General features: G+C 33.8%; 1 long non-coding RNA gene across 1 annotated transcript; it reads right to left on the bottom strand.

Moving 5' to 3' along the window:
• Window positions 1–5829: 5829 nt before the first annotated feature.
• LOC146924667 (uncharacterized) lies at window positions 5830–11544 on the bottom strand. The gene is made up of 2 exons (XR_015010231.1): window positions 10749–11544; window positions 5830–6218 (listed from the first exon to the last, which is right to left on the bottom strand). It is a non-coding gene; the product is annotated as an uncharacterized LOC146924667 (long non-coding RNA).
• Window positions 11545–16405: the final 4861 nt, after the last annotated feature.

Raw genomic sequence — 16405 nt, 5'->3', positions numbered from 1 at the left:
CGACTTTGTTATCGTTTAAGGGATTTGGACACGAATGTTTAAACGATAATTTAGAAATAATGATATCGCTTTGGACACGAAGGATGTTGTAGAAATGATTGTGATAATATTGGTTATAAAGCTAGAGTCTGTTAATCGATCAAGAGATTGCTGCTGTTATGCTTGCTCGTTATCTTATACCGCAAGCGAAATAGTTCGATCTCATCTCGTTTTTACTTTTATGTCGTTTAGGAACATAGTTTTACAAACAAACAATTTATATCCAAACCCTTAATGTGAACTATTGTGAAAATGCTTATGATATACGCAACTCCCTGTGGAGACGATATTAAAATACTTACTTTGTTTGATGCAAAAATTATACTACATCAAAATGGCGTGTTGTTAGGGATGAACTTAATTGATAAAATGCTAGATTGGTACTGCCTTTTGTCTGGAATGGTTTTGCTGGATTTTGAATTCTGCAGAAACAGAAGCTGAACGAAGGCAGGACGCTTTCGCGTTGTTTGCACGCTTTCGCGTGCTCATTTTCAAACCCAGGACGCTTAAGCGTCCTGAAAGCGTCCTCCTAGCGTGCTGCTTCTGACTTTGACTGTTTTTGTTGGTTTTTGATCTGTTCACTTCCAATTATTCCATATTGATTCTAATTATTGTTTATACTGTGTATATGGACTTTCCTGGTTGTTTTGCAGATGGCTCCAAAATCTCAAACCGGTACCAAACGAACTAGAGGTTCCACATCCGGAACCGTCGAACGTTCCTTACCTGTACCCAGAGTCTTTGATAGAAACCGTTTCTCTTCGGGGAAACATTATTTAAGGTACCAGGAACTAAACAAGGGTACCTGGCATGAAAAAACCTTCACCATTAGCCCAACCGGCCAATATGCCCCAATCCTTAACATGATCACATCTAGGGGGTGGGACAAACTTTTGACTCCCGAAACAACAATTAACCCAGACATTGTGCGAGAATTCTACGCCAATGCAATGCCTGATTGTGACAAAAAAGAGATGGATGCTAGGTTTTCATATACTAGCTATGTTAGGGGTGTTCCCGTACGATTTGACCGAGATGCCATAAGCACTTACTTAGGTGACCCCCTTGAGCTTGATCCACCTGAAGACCCTGCCGAACCAGCACTTTGTGAGTATGGTCAGATGTTAAAAGACTATACCTATAGCTTTTCCCGAATTGCCAAAGACTTACTTTTACCTGGGAAACATTTCATTCCCGGAAAGAAAAGCAAAGAGGACAAAACAGCTAGGTTTAAAGACTTGCAACTTGAGGCTGGCATTATTTTCCAATTTTTGGTACATAATGTTGTTCCTAGAAGTCATGTTACCACCACTCCCATGGCTGCCCTTCCTTTACTCTGGAGCATTGTGAAAGGAAAACAAGTCGACATTGCACGAGTAATTTCAGACCAAATGAAGCATGTCGCATTATGTGGTTTCATAGGGAAAATAACCAAGCTATCCTTTCCTGGTCTACTTATGGGTCTACTGAAAGACCAAGGAGTCATCATACCTGAGCCTAGAACAGAAAAGCTTAAAGGAGTGGTTGATGATAGATATATAGAACTCCATTCACAAAGACTAGCTGGAGTTATACCACATGAGCCCGAGCCTGAGCATGACCAGGAGGATACTCAGCAGCAGGAGGGTGTGCACCAGGAGGATACTCAGCAGCAGGACATACCTCATCCTCCTACTTCATTTGAGTTTTCATCTTTTCAGGCTTATATGATGCAGTACGAGCAGAGACAGGAGCAGCGGGACCATTTTATTATGGACCAGAATGCTGCACTTTACAGGAGCCACAGAGGCATCTACCAGTCACTGTATGAGGCTCGCATGGACCCTGCTTACCAGATGTTGTCACCTGAGACTTACATGGAGGCTTGTAGATGGCCTGGGGACAGGCCAATTTTCCCAGGAGGGGCAGTGGTGCAGCTTTTGGTGGTACTCAGGGTGATGATCATGACATGGATGATGATGATGCGGCAAACTGACCGCATCAGATTGTATTTTTAGTGATGCTTTGATATTTCTGCTTTGACTTTTTATGTTTATGTTTTTATGTTGATGTTGGAACAATTTAAATGCTTTTGTACTTATACTTTTTGAGCACGGTTTCGAGTGTTCAACATTTTGGTTTAGTTAAATTTCATTTTGGGTTAAATAACTTAGCTTGTTGTTTGGTTTTTAACTTATTGCTTTGGATGAAAATTTTGTTTAAACTTGCTTGTGTTTCGTCAAAAGAAAGATTGCTCATGAACATCAAAGTTTAAGGTGCTCTAAGGAGCCAATTATTGAGCAAAAGCAGGTGAGTGATAATGTTATGAATTGTGAGAAAGCACAAAGCCAAGGTATTAGTTTCCCGTTATTCTAGGTTTTTACTAAGAATTTGAAACAAGTACTTTGCACAAAATATATATCATTTAAGTCTTTTCATAAACATAAATATCTTTGAACCACTTAGTACTTAACCTAAATGTGAGGTAACTTCAAACTGTTGTATATATATGCTGGAGACCGATAATCACCGTCTAACTTGTTTTAGTTATGTTAAATCTGATAATTATTTTAAACTGTTTGAAAGCATGGAAAGGATCAAGGCACTTTTTGAATTGAGAGTAACCTACTTGACCACATAAAGCCTACCTGTGAGAAGAGCGAGTATCTGATACCCCAATCCGAGCCTAATGAATCAAGTCCTCAAACATGAACTGTCAATATTCATAAGCACAATGCTTGTTGAATTTGCCTGAAATTTTTCAAAAATCCAGTTCATGGTTGAATCTTATAGGACTTTGATATTTTTACTTTGTTGAACCCTTAACCTTTTTGTACTTTGTCCCTTGCCTTAGGATAGGGGAACATTCAATTAGAGTTTTTGTTGTATTCAAGTTGGGGAGAAAAAGGAGGCATTATATGTTAAGTTCTGGTGAAATTGTAAAATAACCTGGCAACATTGAATCAAAGAAAAAAAAAATTGTACATTTGAAAAAGAATAGAAAAGAAAAGAAAAAGAAAGAGAAAAATCAAAAATAGAATAAGTTGTCAAGGTTATAAGTTTGATTGTTAATCACCAAAGGTTTTAATTCTTGGTAGGGAAGTATATGGATTTCAAGTTGTGATACAAAAAAATGTTCCTCTTTGATAGGCTTTCTGATCAATTGCCCCACATATGACATTTCTTTTGTAGCCCGGCCAAGTTATAACCCTTGCTAGACCTTTTGATCCATGCTTTTATGCTTTTTGAGACGATATTGGATGAACACTTAACTTAAATAGGATGTTAGCATGATTGTTGGATGTGTGTTCATTACCTCATTTATTGTTATCATAGTTTTGCATTTACTTTTAAAGAAGTGTGTTAGGTGTGGTTCATAGATAGTTATGTTTATGTTTTGAAGTTTATGATGTATAGTTTGTACTTAGGACATATTTCGCATTCTTAGTTTGCACCTAGAGTAGCGGAGGACTTCATGCTTGCCAGCGCGATCATATTTGAATCACCATTTGTTTAAATTTTTGTTTTGAATAGTTTGAGACCATATTAAAAACCTTGTCCAAAGCCTTGTTAGTTTCCTTTTCAATTGATTTGTTTGAGGACAAACAAAAAGCCAAGTTGGGGAGAGTTTGATAAGTGTTTAAAAGTGATATATTTCATATAGGAGTTTAGGCATTTTAGTGACTTGTTTTGCAAGATTCCCCATGGAAAACTCCAAATATTATGCAAATATGTCATATATGCTTTTGAGCCTAATTCTACCCAATTTATGCAGGAAATGACAAGCAAGGTACAAGAAAGAAGATTTTGAACCAAAGGAAGGACGCTTTCGCGTCCTATGGACGCTTAAGCGTCCACAATGTCGAATGCAACAATAAGGACGCTTTCAGGACGCTTTCAGGACGCTTTTCATGATTCAAGTAGGACGCTTAAGCGTCCTAATCACGCGAAAGCGTGCAAACTCCAAGAACAAACCGTCTTAGGACGCTTTCTGCACGCCTTTAGCACGCGAAAGCGTACTCATTTACTTTTGTCAGAAGATATTTACGTTGGTTACGTGGCAGCTTGCTATTGGTCACTGGGTGAGATTTTGTGAAGGACGCTTAAGCGTCCTAATGACGCGAAAGCGTCCACAACGAGTACTGCCCCATTTAAATAGATCTTTTACCTCTCTTTTGGAGGGACTATTCCATTGTAACATTTTATACATTTCTAGAGAGAGGTTAGAGCTATTTCATAGAGAGAAACACAAAGCAAGTGGTTTAGGAGTAGATTCAACTCAAGATCGCTTTGGACACGAAGGATCTTGACATGGAATCTTCATCTTTCCTTCATCCCTTGTTATAGTATACATGTCTATGTGTAGCTATCATCTTCTTTGTAGTATTGAGGTAACAAACAAGCTATTATGTAATCTTTTGATCTTTTAATGTATAAGGTTCTAGCTTAATGATTCAATATTGTTGTTATTCTTATGTTTAATGCTTTCAAAGAGATTCAAGATGATTTGGACACGAACTCTTGAATCTAGAACTAGAATAACAAACTATCTTAAGTTATATCATTCTTGACAAGTTTGTAAACCTTTGATAATTGCTTTTAATCAAGAATTTAATGCTTTCGGATACTTAATCAGGCTGGACACGGTCGATTAAGTTATCCGATCGACTTTGTTATCGTTTAAGGGATTTGGACACGAATGTTTAAACGATAATTTAGAAATAATGATATCGCTTTGGACACGAAGGATGTTGTAGAAATGATTGTGATAATATTGGTTATAAAGCTAGAGTCTGTTAATCGATCAAGAGATTGCTGCTGTTATGCTTGCTCGTTATCTTATACCGCAAGCGAAATAGTTCGATCTCATCTCGTTTTTACTTTTATGTCGTTTAGGAACATAGTTTTACAAACAAACAATTTATATCCAAACCCTTAATGTGAACTATTGTGAAAATGCTTATGATATACGCAACTCCCTGTGGAGACGATATTAAAATACTTACTTTGTTTGATGCAAAAATTATACTACATCAATATGATGGGTGGTGGGCGTATGGGCAAAAACAACTACAACAGCTGGTCTTCATCTTCAAGCTCTATGTACAATGATGGTGTGAGAGAGCTTCATTGTTGGTGTCCTAGAATTTGTGTTGTAAGAAAAGCAAACACTGTCCAAAACCCAGGAAGGCCTTTCTATGCCTGCCCTCTGCCTAAGGTTTGTTTAACAATGGTTATGTGATGTGTGAATGGTTTGTTTAAATAGTACTGATTTTGTTTTTTGATTGTATAGGATGATGATGAAAATTGTAAATTTTTTGTGTGGGTTGATGAAGCTGAAGAACTAGGCTATTTTAAAAACAATGGTGCTGGTCATGGAAGAAATGCAAGGTTGATAGAGAAGCCAAATGATAGGGGCAGAGAAGAGGTTTGGATGGCAAGGTTGATGGATAAAGTTGATTGTGTAGGAAGTGAGCTTAGGTTGATTAAGATATTGATAGGAGTATTATGTTTGATTGAGTTGTTTAGAATGCTATTGTATTGTGCCAAGTCCATGTAATGTTGCAAAGCTGTAATGAAAAGAGGTTGTCAATGAATGAATCAAACCCTTCTGTCAAAAAATTTCAATCAAAATGGTCCTTGAATTATATGCATATCCATCATATCGATCCTCAAATTAGTAAAAATACCATCAAATAGGTCCTTGAATTTTTACAACATATATCACTGTGATCCTTGGTGTATACTTTTGCTAAATAAAGTAAAAAGTAAAAGACAGACACTTTGATTATAAAAAAGCATACATTTGCATACCATCATAAGTCATATATTTGATGTTCATAAGTCATTACATAGCCAAAAAATGCAAATTACATATCCATCAAGTCATCAAATCATTTGATGTTCTTAAGTGATTACATATCCAAAAAACCATAAACTAAACAAATCCAAAAAGCAATAATTAAACCAGTCTAAAAGCATAATTTAAACAAGCATCAATGCTTTGGAAATCCTGGAGTTGGGATAAACTCCATGTATTGGGATTGAGTAGAAGCAGATGGCCAGTAAGTTGGATTTGGAACTCTAATAATTCCAGGAGCAGTTGGATTCTGTGGAGCAAGACCCCTCAGTGGTGTTTGTTTATGCATGTCATTTGAAATCACTGGTCCTCGCATGCCATATCTCCTTGTACTCATTCCCTGCAAATAAAATCAATCATATAAGCCCTTAAATTATAGAAAAATCCATCAAATTAGTCCTTAAATTATGACAATAAGTCTCAAATCGATCCTTATCATAGAGGGGTATAATTAGAAACACAGGAAAAATTACACTGAAAAGTTAAATCTCGAATTTTTACCATTTCCATCAATTTAGTCCTTGTACACGTGGCTGCCTTGTTGACACGTGTACAGGACAACAAAGCATGCAAGAGGACATGTCATCACCACTAACGGAGCAATTTGACGGAGGGACGAATTTGATGGACGTTTGTAAAATTCAGGGACTAAATAGCTATTTCGAATAATTCAGGGATGAATTTGGCCGATTTGTCAAAATTCAAGGACGAAATTGAGGTATTAGTCATTTGAAAATAGGGTAATGTTAACTTGTGCCCTTAGGAAACATGTTAAGAAACACAAAAGAATAAATATTCTATAAAATTTTGTGCATTTAATTGATTAAAAAGTTAAAGATTAAATGTAATGCACACATTTCAATGAATTATTTCTATATTTGAATCATTAACTTGTGCCTTGAGGGTACAAGTTAGCATTTCTCATACTTTAGTTGAGTTGTGAAGTCCGATTTTCTTTCTTTTCTTAAGTTTTGTTATTGTTTTTCACCATGAATGATATTCCACCGTCACCATCACAATCCTTCATAGAGAAACACAAAAGGAGATTAAGACTTAAGAGTGTTAGTAAAAATGTTAGACAAAGAATTACTTTGGTTAAAGAGAGGGAAGATGATAAGACTCCTAGGGAGTATGAGGCATAGGAGACAGGGAGGAAGTCTTAGAAACATGTAATCAAGAAAGGAGGATTAGGGAGGAAGAATAACTTTGGAAGAAAGGGAAACTTTCATTCCTAATTTTTAAGGGAAGAAACATACTTATATTCAGAGCTAAAATTGGAAAGTGAAGTTAGCAACTTTGAAGTTCACAAATCATGGTGGAATCAACAACAAAAAGAAAGAGTACGGTGTAGAGCAAGAGTCATTACCATACCTAACAAGCTCCAAAAGCATACTCAAGGTGTAAAAAATGTTGAAGAATATTACACAAATTTGGAAGTAGCAAACATAAGAATTAACATCGAGAAAAGTGATGAGTGAACAATGTCAAAATTCACAAATGGCATGGATTTTGAAATAAGAGATATAGCGGAGTTACAAAGTCATGTGTAACAACCCATATTTTACTCTAGTTAAATATTTCATACCAATATTTTTAGTAACCTTTAATTTAAGTTATTTTAGAAGGGAGGTTGGAGTGGACCAAAAATGTAATCAACCCAACTATTATTAGGCCTAGAACATAGAAAGGGTACAAGAGAAAATTTCTACATTTATCAAGGGTGAGATGGTAATTTGATCTTATAACTATATATAGGTTTGGAGAAGAGTAGAAATCAGATTTTTCACATTTCTTCTCCCACTCTTAATCAGGGGTGGGTTTCCTCTTTCCCTTCATTCCCTCATGTATAATATGATAGAATATAATTTTGGTATCAGAGCAGGCCGTTTCATTTTGGCCTGTGAGTCGTGTCTAGATGTGATCCGATTAGGGAGTCAGTTAGTAATTCTATATATAATAACATTTTCACTTTTCTTGTGAGGCTTACTGAGAACGGCCGCTCATGAAGTCGTACTAGAAAGAGAGAATGTTACTGTATGGTAGAAACATCCTTTCCAATTGATTTTATTAGCATAAACCGCTTAGTTTCCCCTTATCTGCCTAAGTCCCAATATACATTCTTGGCAGCAGGTGAAATCTATACTGTGTAAGTCCTCGAATTCGCGAAGTTGGCAGCGGTTAAGGTAAGTGAACTGAGATTGAACTTTATGCTTAAGTGGTTTCCAAAATTTTGATTTCCATTTGATTTCCTTGAAAATAAGTTTTCCAACTATTTCGTTGAACTTTGAAAAGAAAGAATGACGATGATAGAAAGATTTTAGTTAAGATGTATTGATTTCAAAGTGGAAATTTAATTGCATTTAAATAGATTTTTCTATGACCAAAAGGTTTTATGTAGGCCGGATCACAGTCAGTCAGAGTCTAGTATCAGGGTCTTTCCCATTGTTGTTTTTTTTCAAAATTGTTATTTATGTAACTTTGTAAACGTATCTTGTAAAATCCAGTTATTCAAAGTTATTTTAATTGAGGTTTCAAGTTAAAATTTTAAAGTCAATTCACATAAGAGATGGAAATGTTTTAATTTCTTAATAGTCAAATTTGGATGTTACATCATGTGGATATGGAGGAATTATTTCATTAAATTCAGTATAACTTCCAAGAATGAGTGATATCTACCTCCAAGAATGAGGTACCTACAACTAAACTAATCCTAACCTAAAAGTTAAAAAAGTTAATTTGAACTCAAGTCCATTTAGAATGAAAGCTCGAAAATGGTAGTTGATGCTCAATAGTAGATCTATCGAGCTCAAAAATGAAAAGCTGAAGAGGGCAACAAAGGAGTTATGCTTTATAGGGCTCAAAACTGAATCTTGGAAAAGAAAAATTAACCTATCATTATTAACATAGACAAATTGTGCTTTTATAGGGCATGCGTGTGTGTGTGTATATATATATATAAATAATAAACATTCGGTATTTATAGGTTTTTGAATTATTTAAAATTAAGTAATCAATTTCGTATGTATGACTCAAATGTGAAGAGGGTAGATATATTTGAGATTTTGGTTGGAGTTTGATTTTAAATCCGGGATTTCTTATTTTTATGCTAGTCATGTGTTTGTTAGTTTTATTGCTAAGCTCATTAGAAGAAATATTAAAATATCCTACTCGACTTTCAAGTGCAATTTCATCAGAACCCAATTATTTAGAGAATTTCTTTTTGCAATCCCCTGAGTTCTCACACGCCATATAACATTTTGAATTATGCAAAATCAAAGAGTGTAAAAATACGCCAAATATACTCTTTAATACCCTACAACATTTCAGATTTCATAATCTTAATATAAGAAGGGTTATTAAAAAACTCTCAACTCCTTAGAATTCTGCTCTTCACCCTGCACATTTTGCTCGCGCCGTGCAAGCCTTACAAATATACTCTTGCGTTAGTTAAGTCACGCACCACTGGCCTATGCGCGAGTTAACTCACGCACGTTGGCCGGTGGTCTGAGCTCATGAACAAACGTTTTTTGGACGGTGGTCAGGTTTTCAACCTTCAATCCACACGTTTTTAACAAACTTTACACGTTTTTTTGACCACATTTATGGTGGTTATAACCTACACTACCATTCCCACCTATAAATACCCCTACATATTTCCCTATTTCCTCACACCATCTCACTTTCTCCCTCTATTTCTCTTCTTTCTTTTTTTTTCCAATATTCTCTTTGGGGTAAAAAGTGATCAAACTTCGTCGGGGTAAAATAGTGAGTAGCCGACTTGGGGAAGTGATCGACCCTTGGGATAAGTTTAAATCTGCTTTTTTTAACCGCATAAACTTCTTACCGTGGGTAAAAAGAACTTCTTGGGTTGATGATGTATTTTCCCCAAGAAGGCTGTTCACTATTTTACCCCACGAAGATTGATTACTTTTTACCCCAAGGAGAAAATAAGTAGATTTAGTGAATAAGTTCAAAATTATTGTATGAATTATTGTAATGTATGAATTATTAATAAAATGAGATATTGTTATATGCCTCAATTTTGTTCATTTATTTTATATTTGCTTTTAGTTTCTAATGTTGTATTTACTTTTATTTATATTTGTATTTATTTAAAGAATAATATGGAATCAATAATTTAGATTAATGTAAACAAAATAATTTCAGAATAATGTTAATAAAATAATTTAGAATAAAGTTAAGAAAATAATTTAGATTAATGTAAACATAATAATTTAGAATAAAGTTAAGAAAATAATTTAGATTAATGTAAACAAAATAATTTCAAAATAAAGTTAATAAAATAATTTAGAATAAAGTTAATAAAGTTAAGAAAATATTTTAGAATAAAGTTAAGAGAATAATTTAGATTAATATAAACAAAATAATTTAGAATAAATTTAATAAATTAATTTAGAATAAAGTTAATAACATAATTTGAAAATAGTAAATAAATTAAAAAAAAAGTAGTCTTGTGCCACTTAACTTGCGCATTAATTTACACTTGCGCAAGTTAACTAGCGTGGGGGCATTTTGGGCATGGCTGCAGAGCGTGAGCGAAATGATTCAACTCCTTATAGGTAGCTAGATTGGGCCTATAGCCACAGGCCTGAAGACACTCTAGCTCCTTGGAGGCTTATTTGATAAAAAAAAAAAAAAAATCACAAGGATCAATAAAAAAAGCCAATAATGATTCCACTAAAGTGTTTAAGTTGGTTGTTTAAGAAACTGGCACGTATATAGTTCACATTCATAGAGATAGAGATAATTTTGTAATGGACAAAATGGGTGGGGGTGATTTCAAATCTGGTGGGGAGATGATGAATAAAATGTTCAAATTTTAGGAGACAAGTACAAAAAGATTGTATACCTTAGTGGAAGTATCATTGTAGCCAAAGTGGATATGCTTCTATAATTTCTATTCCATTCATGATCATCGTGAAGAAATGAAGAGGAAAAAAAAAATGTTTATGGCATTTGCTCCACAACCTATGGAGGGAGATAAAACAACAACATATGAAAGAGACACAAAAAAGCAACATCTTCTAAAAGAGGATGTGAAAACTTATGGTTAGTGTGACATAGTGAAGAACCAAATTGGCCTTTTGTCTAACCATACATATATGTCATTTAGATAAGATTCCATTTCAATTACAAATATGTCATGATGCTCAAATGGCAACACCACCAACCCAATACTTGTCCTTATATAAATGTCCATTTGTTAATGAAAAAAGTTCGAATCCAATATTATTGTTTTTGGTACTATCACAACCCACTCAAAGGCTTAGCTTCAAAGAACATCACAAAAATTGAGACATGACACATATCATATCCCCAAGGGAACCACTTTTTGTACTAAAATTCATTCCCTATTGTACAAACTACAAAATAAGCAACCATTGATATGGCTATTTTTCCCCATAGTATTAGTGCCTTCCTTGAGCCACGTTGTCCACTTAGATGATAGACCAAAGAAAAGGTTCATTTTTTTAAAAAAGATGTCAATTAACTAATCTTGAAGGACTCCTCTTAGGGTGCTTAGGGTGGGCTTCCTTAAGGTCTTTAATTTTTTCAATTGTTCACCATATTCATAAATAGAGTACCCCCATTTTTATTTTTTTTTAAATATCGACCTCATAATTTTAAAGTATTGTTTCGGACAGAAAAATAAATGTATGGTTTTGTGTGAATTCACTCATCTGTAAGTGTGAAAATCCTTGTTTTTCCATGTCTTGAATGGTACTTCCAAACGATGCTAGTTTTTTGAAAAATGTGGCGATAAAGAAATGCAAGTCTTCCATAGTCACAAAACTATAAGCAACAAATTCTTTTACAAGAGCAAAACTCGATATGGACTAGTTCAACACAACAATTGTTAGCACCTGAAAGAATCGAACTCCATATCTTCAGAGAAGCACACTCTTAAACCCCAAGGGTCTAAAACAAGGACTAAAACAAAATTCTTTTAATATACTTTATAGACCACCAACCTAGATAGGGTCTAAAACAAGGACTAAATTGACAATTTATTGGATTTTTGAATTGGATGATGAGTTACACTTTCTGCCCCACCAACTATGCAGGGCCGGCCCATAGCCCGTCGAGGCTGGGCTATGCCACCGGGCCTCGATTTTTTTGGGGCCCGAAACATATTTTTTTTTATATGTTAGGCACTTAATTAGTATTTATATATAGTTAATGCGAATAAAATTTCAAACAAGACATGGAGCTTCAGTGGCGCGCTTTCTTTTGGTTGTGTTTGTGGTTGGTGGTTCAACTCCCACTAAGGTGATTTTTGTTAATAATTTTCTTTTTAGTGTCTTATTTAGGTTTTTTGGGGCCCAAAATTTAAATTTTTTGTGAATCCTTAAAAATTTAAACAGGGCCAACAAATTTGTTAAGACGGCCCTGCAACTATGACATGTATAAAAGAGACACACTTTGATTTTACTTTTACTTAGCTAGAAGAGAGGAGAGCAAGAAGTTCACGCATACAAACACAATGAAATCGGGAACCAAATTGTCCGTCAACATTTCAGGCGTCCACAACCCACAAAGAGGCTACACATACACTATCATGAGCACGGGTGTCTTCTATCTACATGAATGTTAAAAGAGTTTGGATCTCACTCACAAAAGTTAACAGTTTTGGAACCTTAGCAATGTGAGACTATCATACATTGTCATCCTTAATCCAACTCTAGTATCATGCTAAATGAGCTTAGACCTGACTTTAATTTAAAAGTTATAGCTCATAAGACGATGGTGTCCAACCATATATATATATATATATATATATATATATATATATATATATATATATATATATATATATATATTAAATGGACAACCTAGGAATCTTGTCAATGTAGTACACTAATAAAACTTCAATATCTACCCTAACATCTAGAGAGAATTTGAATATAATTTCGATATTATCATCGTTAACCTGACTCTCATACCATATCAGTCGATGTCATACTTTCTTTTCAACCATGATCAAAAGAGAAAATAGTGGTGATGAGGAAAAACATAGATAGAAAGAGATGGTCAATGAAAAATGTGTTGTGTATATGACATGTATACCATAAAATCAATGAAACTCTTTTAATATAACCGTTCGTTCAATTGCACATAATGTGATACACATCCAATTGTTTCGAGGAAGTCTTGTGTGATCACAAAATTTAACCACAGCATTTGGCACACACACAAGAAAGAAAGAAAAATCAAATGATATGCATTTTTAAAGTTATGAAATGATGTATATTTTTTTATTGTCCAAATTATTTTTTTTTATCACCTAAATATTTCACGGTTTTTCCGCTCTAGAATTTGTCATACTGATAATGTCAAGAAAAACATAGATTGTCGTGACATTTTTTTTTTAAGGATAGATTGTCATGACATCATTGACATGTCTCTTATGATTTTATTATATGCATATGTACGAAATTGATTATAAAAAATAGTTTAAAAATTATAAATTGGTCTACACTTAAAAAGAAATACTAATGACACTTGTTAAAGAATCAAATATATTATGAAATTATCTTAAAATTTGTGTAATTAACCCCTTCAAAAGTGTAAAAGATATTTTTAACTAATGATCTAGATGTAATGGTTAACATGATCCAAATTTAAAGAGTAATGATATTTTGACATCCATTTAATGACAACTTTGTTGATAACCTTGGTTTTTTCACTTCTTATTGGTCAAAAACAATGGAGAGAGAAAAAGGAAGAGAGAGGATAACAACATCATGTGAGTATGAGATAGAAAGTTGTCCAAAAGCTGTCAAAAAGTGGTTGTCAAAATATCATTTCTCAAATATCATTTCTCAAAATATCATTTTACAAGTTGGTCAGCATCAATTTGTTAGTTTTGACTCTTGAGGGCAAGTTGTAGTTGTACATGTGGGTGTAGGTGTAAGACCATTCACAATTGTAGTTCCCTAATAAGGATTCCTTAAATGGATCCCACGTGACACATCATTTATTTATAATTTTATAATAAAAGTACCTATTAAAGACTCAATGACTCCAATGACAATACACTAATAAGGACTTCAATAAAAAGTACTTAAATATATCTCACTATCTTTACATCATTAAACAAAAATAATTTATCTATTACTCATTTTTACAAGTGGAATCAAGTAGTACACATTTTATTACTTCTTTATGCAAGTGGGACCAAGAAGTACACATTTTATTACTTTTTTAAATGTGGGACCCGTTAGTTACCCAGGAGAGAGGGTTATTATATGGTTGTCCGTTCCTTAATTGGAACTCATTTTTTATTCCTCCAATGGAAGGTCCTTAACGGAGAATGGTCCTTATTAAGTAAGAACCCCTGTTGGAGATGCTCTAATAAGATGGGCGTCGTTTTCAGCATAAAGGCAAGTAGCTAAGGTTGCAATTGCATCACGTTGATGTAGGATTGGGAAGTGTGCTCGCAATGCATGGTCTCCCTAATTAATTATTAATAATTAATTGATGATAATTCCTTCAAAAAATTAATTGATGATAATGTGAAGAAAGGAATAGCTCCATTGTTTGTTTTTGAGGAAGAGGTCCATTATTGCGTGTGGGATATATCTTGACGTGATGGACCACCAAAAATATTTTGTGATTTTTATATCTTTTTTACATTTTATAAATTTTTTGGGACCTCCATTTCAAAGACTTGAGTCAATCTTACATCTATGTGTCTTTAAATTATTTTATGGTATTCTATTCTCTAAACATTTAAATCAAATTATCAAATGGCACATTCTTTTATATTTTGTGTTTACCAATTTGTTTCATTATCTTTATATGGTTTTGCTCAGAGTCGTTCCTTAGCAAGAGCAAGGAGCTCTATGGAACTAGGTCTCTAATTTATGGGGCCTCAAATATTCGTAGGGATAAGGATATAATTGTTGGGATATAGGATAAAAAAATAATGCTTTTACTTGCGACAAAATCTATCATTAAATATCATTTTTTCGTAGGTAAATGTCTATTTGTTTGTAGATAAACGTCATGTTTGAACCAATGTTAATATATTTAAGGGAAATGTTAACCAGTCCCCCGGGACACTGGTTAAGGAAGCCAAATTTAGTAATGTTGCATTGAAACTTGTGCATTCAATGTCTTAAAAGTATAAAAAAGTGTCATTTTTAATTTAAAACTTTCTCTTTTAACTTCCTTAACCAGTGTCGGGGAACTGGTTAACATGATCTTATATTTAACTACAACTTAGTTATTTATCACTATAAGTGGTGTTGAATTTTTTATTTATTTAATTTTTTAACAAAAATTGTCAAGATTACAACTAGGCCTCTAAATTGTCGGAAATGGCTCTGGTTTTGCTCACAAATTTGCATCGATGGAGAAATTATTTTCCATCCGCCCCTAAGGATTAAAAAAATGAAAATTTAAAAATGTGCATTTTTTGGGTATATGAAATTATGAAGGGAAAAAAAAAAAATTCAACCGTAGATGGATAGACATCATCACATACATAAGGGATGGAAAATATTTTAATGGACATAAACTTTTGGGCACAAGATTGAACATAATATAATTTAATTTAATTATTTAAAAATACTTATTATTTACTTTGTTTTTTCTTTCTTATTTTAGTTTTTTTTTGCTTTCTATTTTTGTGAGTGTGCCCAAAATCTCTATAACCACACGAGTTTTTCATAAGGGACAATCACTCATGAAAGATGCATTTTCTCATTCTAAACTCTTCTATAAAACTCTTTTAATGACTTCTTTCAAACAAAAAAAAAAAAACTTCTAATGACTTAAATGTAAGAGACTTTGCAAGTACACCACCGGTTGATAAACAGGCCACCATCCTATGCCACATCCAACCAACTTTAGTCGTCATCTTCAAGACCGCTAGAGATCAAAGTTGCAAATCCTCCCTTTCCAAAATCATCTTATTCCTTTTCTTCACAAAATTCCAAACAATGCTTAAAGTCCAATAACACTCAACATGCAAATTGAGATTACAAGCCCCCTTAACCGTGGAGCTGGCAAGTCAGTCATTGGTGGAGTGGATCTTATCATCTCATAATATGTCTGCGGCTTTGCACCGTCAAATATTTATCTCAGCTTCAAATTCAACCAATTAGGGCATGGCACTCCTTTTTAGTACTATAGTAATCTACGCGCTTCATGAATATTACCCAATCATTTTCCTCCGTGCTTCCCACGCGTATAGGGCATTGCATTCTCCCCAAACAATTCCCACCTTCTCACTCACTCAAGAATCAGATACCTAACCAACTTGACTTTGGTCTCCTTGGATCTGGCACACAACTAGCTTCAATTATTGTTAACTTTCCCAACAATTTACAAATCCAATATAAAGAACACAAGTTGATAATTTATGTCTTTAATATGTGGCATAATGGAGCTAATTCTAGCATTTATTTGTACAATTATTTTTTTAATAATTTTGTGATAATTGTATATTTTATACTTATATTATATTTTTACTTTTTTTTTATGGTTTTAATTTTCGTG

This window comes from Medicago sativa, chromosome 5 (genome assembly GCF_051527215.1).
Source record: "Medicago sativa cultivar Bolivia chromosome 5, Bolivia_mono, whole genome shotgun sequence".
Classification (NCBI taxonomy): domain Eukaryota; kingdom Viridiplantae; phylum Streptophyta; class Magnoliopsida; order Fabales; family Fabaceae; genus Medicago; species Medicago sativa.
The sequence above is the reverse complement of the archived record's forward strand: the minus strand, read 5'-3'. Positions and strand labels throughout refer to the sequence as shown.